The sequence below is a fragment of the Festucalex cinctus genome, chromosome 14 (assembly GCF_051991245.1).
Source record: "Festucalex cinctus isolate MCC-2025b chromosome 14, RoL_Fcin_1.0, whole genome shotgun sequence".
Lineage (NCBI taxonomy): Eukaryota > Metazoa > Chordata > Actinopteri > Syngnathiformes > Syngnathidae > Festucalex > Festucalex cinctus.
This window is the reverse complement of record NC_135424.1, coordinates 14,492,921-14,497,287: the sequence shown is the minus strand read 5'-3', so window position 1 is coordinate 14,497,287 and position 4,367 is coordinate 14,492,921. Positions and strand designations below refer to the sequence as shown.

At 42.1% G+C, this 4,367-nt stretch overlaps 1 long non-coding RNA gene across 1 annotated transcript; it reads right to left on the bottom strand.

Annotated features, from left to right (window-relative positions):
• Positions 1 to 586: 586 nt before the first annotated feature.
• Positions 587 to 4,139, bottom strand: LOC144000870 (uncharacterized). Its single transcript, XR_013278304.1, has 2 exons — positions 4,007 to 4,139; positions 587 to 1,072 (listed from the first exon to the last, which is right to left on the bottom strand). It is a non-coding gene; the product is annotated as an uncharacterized LOC144000870 (long non-coding RNA).
• Between the last annotated feature and the right edge of the window lie 228 nt (positions 4,140 to 4,367).

Genomic DNA, 4,367 nt, shown 5'->3' with positions numbered 1-4,367 from the left:
GGCAGCATAAGTGGAGGTGGAGAAGAAGAAGAAGAAGAAGAAGAAGAAGAATTCCGCATTTATATGAGCAAGAATTTCGGTTACTAAAGGGGTAACCCAGGGGTCTTATTCAAGATTTTAAAGCCTTATTCAAAACCCAAATATCACCAATATTCTGGTTTTAAAGGGATTTATGTTTATGTTCAAAGGGGCATGTAAACATACTCATTGTGAGCGCACAGCCATGGCTAATGGTAATCAGGCCTGGTGCGTGAATGGGAGGCATTTGTGTGTATGTGTGATACATTATTGAAGAGGAAAAATGGTGGAGACAGAGAGGCCCAGAGGTGGTGGGCTAGTATTGATTGTGACAGGACAGAGGAGACATGCACACCTCTCCTAAGTGTCTGGGGCTTCTCGCAATGCCCCCACAAATCAGCTTTATTGCTCCTGCTTTGGAGTCTCCCCAGTTAGCAGCCTATCAGGCAAAGCAGCCCCGGAGAGATCGCCTGCGGCAGTCCAACCACAGGCTTGTACACTACCAATCCATCATTCGTCACCAGTCCCGAAGAAACAAAAACAAGCAGGCTGAGGACAACCCAAGGAGGCAAGTTGGTCTGAGTGGAAAAACCCAGTTGTATTTTATTTTGTAATCGTCCACAGGTCTGCTGTGTGCAGCCCAAAATTGAAAAATGCGTGGCGGAAAGAAAGAAGAAAAGTAATGAGAAAAACTTTCGGAAAAGAGGTCGAATGAAATGTGCCCCCCTACTTTGTGGCTCCCTCCCTCCTCCGACACATTCCTCTCCCTTCAGCAGATCTGGCATGGCCCACGGGAGGCGGCGGCAGCAGCAGCACAGTAATCTTTTCAAAAGGGCGGATTTGAGCGGCCGCCAGGGCAGCCGGCCAACTATTTCTCATTTGGAGCTGGCCTGGAGATGACCCTCCTGTTGGAGCACTCGCTCTTATAGGAAAAACAAAAGCGCCAGCGCCGAGTAAGGGAGCACCTTGGCAACGCCGGAGAGCTGGGAACAGACGAGCAGAAGGAAAACAGGGAATCTGCGAGCCAGCTCTCAGGAACATCTGCACCGCGTTCCTGTGTAAAAAAATAAAAATTGAACTTAATTCTGTCTGCATGTGCCCGAGGGATGCGAACAAAAACATGGGAGGGCTGTGTTTAATTCTTTTTTTTTTTTTTCCTGGAACTGTCTGGATGTCTTTTTTTCCTTTGTCCATTTCCCTCTCTGTCAAACAATTTCCTGAGCCCAACACCCCCACTACCTCTTTGCACTCAATGTAAGCCCACCCTCAGCTTGGGAGGAACTGGCCTAGGTCGCTGTTATGCTTGCTCAATGATGGATGGACAGGAAAGCTAAGAATCTAAGTGCAGCATTCTTGCAGTGGGGGTGGGTATTCCAAAAACTTTTTGTACGTTTTTGACAGCAACCGCGCTGACCTCCATCCAAACTTGCGGTTAACCTCGAGACAAGTAAAACTTGCAGTAAGCTTCTTGCTAAAGTCACAGAAATGATGGCAACAAATACAAAAAAAGGCAGCCACGAATTAGTCGGTAGCGAAAAGTCTTTGTGAGTCAGACCTTAGACATCAAATTCCACATGGCGGGTCCAGATATCGTGACTGCATGCGATGTTTACTGCCACAGTCGGCCCTGGCTTGGCCACAGGGCCAACAAAACACTCCTGTGGCCAGCTTTAGGGAGGGATCAGGGGACAACAACAAAGAAAACCCTTATGTTTTCCCTCTAAACCTGCTTCCCACTCCTACGCACACACAACTCCCCACCAAAAAAAAAAAAAAACGTGCGCACAACTCACACACACACAAGCGCTCCAGTAAAAACTCATCACACATCTAGCAGATCCGCTGAGGCCTGCCTCCAATTATCCGCCCACCACGCTGGAATCCCAGGCAGGCTCTGTCCGACGGAGCGTTTGATGTTGCCACGCAACATTTGACGGAGAACAGGGTGGCTTTGAAAATCAGAGTGTAAACTCGCCTGCCAAGGATTGACGTGAAGAAAGAAGGGATCGTGGTGGTTGAAGGTGGGGGTGGGCGAGAGGGGGAGAAAGCGGGTGCTGTTGCCATTGGGGAGACAAGGAAAATGCCACTAGATGGAAAGCAGCTGCCCAAAGCTGAGAAACATTACTTTAAATGGGCCCAAATGCGGCACAGGCCGACCAAACCTCAGCCGAGTGGTCAGCATTTTGTTTTCTGGTGGCTTTGCTGGAGTACAACTGCAGCTAAAGTCATATGAAATGCTGTGTTCTATATTATATACCGTTAAGATCAATATATGACATATGCAAGGCAAATTTTGGAGTTGATAAACAGGTGTCTTTAAGCTGTAAATGATTTATTACTATTATTAGCATTATTTACATTTCCGTTAGTTTTTATGTTGAGCATTTTGAAGACACCACATTTTTTTCCCCCAGACTGATACCAGCACAAGTATTGAACTCTTGAGTAGTCACTGATGCCTTGGCACCACTTTTACTTTTGATACATACAATTTCCCCCAAAAAAAACAATGACCAATATATCCCAATATAGCAATATATAAATTTGCATGGAATTAATGCAATTTTCTATTCTTTTAATCTGTAATTTCTACTTCCTGATTGTAAAACGGCCACAAGAGGGTGACTGGTACTAGTAGCCATCAATAATAATAATAATAATAATAATAATAATAATAATAATAATAATAATAATAATAATAATAATAATATATTTAAAACAAACAATTGTTAACAATTAAATGCATGGATCATAAAAGTTAAATACAACTGAACTCTAAGTAGGCAATAAATCTTTCACCTACCACTAGAGTGAGTCAGAGAACCACTATTGGTAAAATTGCATATTAAGAAAATTGCTGTCATGGTTACTGAAAATTTGATTAAAAACATAATAATAATAAACTTGGTTTTCCAATAAACTTGGTTGTACTCATTTATGTGGATCACACTATAATTTATACAACTTCAGCAGTGAGTAGGTGTGTGGCACAGGTCAACGGACAAAATACATTTTGGCGTGGATCCATGATTTTTTTTCATTGCGAAAAAAATCGAAGGAAGGTTGTCAATTGCAACACCAAAGGAATTTATATTTTACACGAATCGTTGTTGGTTGCTTTGCATTATTCCAGATTTTCTATGATGTTTTGTTTTACTTTCTACTTGCCTTGTAATTTGAGACCAAGTAAAGTAGTGTACCAGATGGTGCTGCAGTGATCAGGCTTCTTTCTGTGTGACTGTTGAGTCTTACTTTGAAATGCATATTACTGCCATCTGCAGGACTGGAGTGGAAAAGCTTGAGCTGACTGACGTGATTTGTCAAATGACAGTCATGTTTACGATTGTTCGGCTTTGGAGGAGTTGTGTATTTTGAGTGCCATTCTAGTTTATTTATGTGTTAATCTGTTTGTTTGTGTGCAGGATTACACAAAAACTACTTAACTGATTTCCACAAGACTTATCTTGTGGAAATCAAGAAGATTAGTTCTTGGTGCAGCTCAGGCTAAATGTGCACATACAGGATTTTTTTTTTTTTTTTTTTTTTTTTTTTTTAACAGCCCTTGATTGAGTCAGTTCTCTTCTCCCTATGTGCTCTTGTTTCTTCTGCTATATTTAACAATGTGAAGTTACAGCAGCATCATTTGAAATGCCGTTCATACTAATTATAGTTTTGGAACACAATGGTGACAGTAAAGTGAAACCACTGTGGATTTCTCCCCAGGCAAATGAGGTCATCTAGTTCCAGTTTGTTTAGAGTCTTTTTCCCATTACAGTATCGACACAATCACAAGGAAAGGTGACACCTGGGAGGTGTGACTGTCACGAGAAGCGGTGACACCTTGACATACAATGAGCCGGTCCAGAAAAAAACACAACTACATTAGAGGACTTGCATTCTTTCCCACGACTAGCAGTAATGCAAGGTAAACTAAGCCGGATTAGTTGCAGTGAAGACAAATACAACATTTGCCTAGATTAACACTTACCTGCTGCAGTTAAAATTTCTTCAAGGTATTTGGATTGAAATGAATTAAACAGTTTCCAAAATGTCCACAGGCAGTGACATCATATTGTGACGACAACATCAACCTTCATTTATAACTCAAACCACACAGGCACACCTACTCCCCCAGCATGTTGACAGAGTAAACAACGACACTGGCAGGTTGAGTTTCACAGGCGCCATGCAAATGAACATCACATGCATCATTACTCAAACATTCAAACAAGCTCAGCAGGATTTTCGTACTTTATTTCCGCATACACATGACGTGAGCGCAAACAGTGACAGGTATTCTAAAAATGACTTCCTGGAGATGAAAAAAACAAAAAAAAACAGTGAAGGCT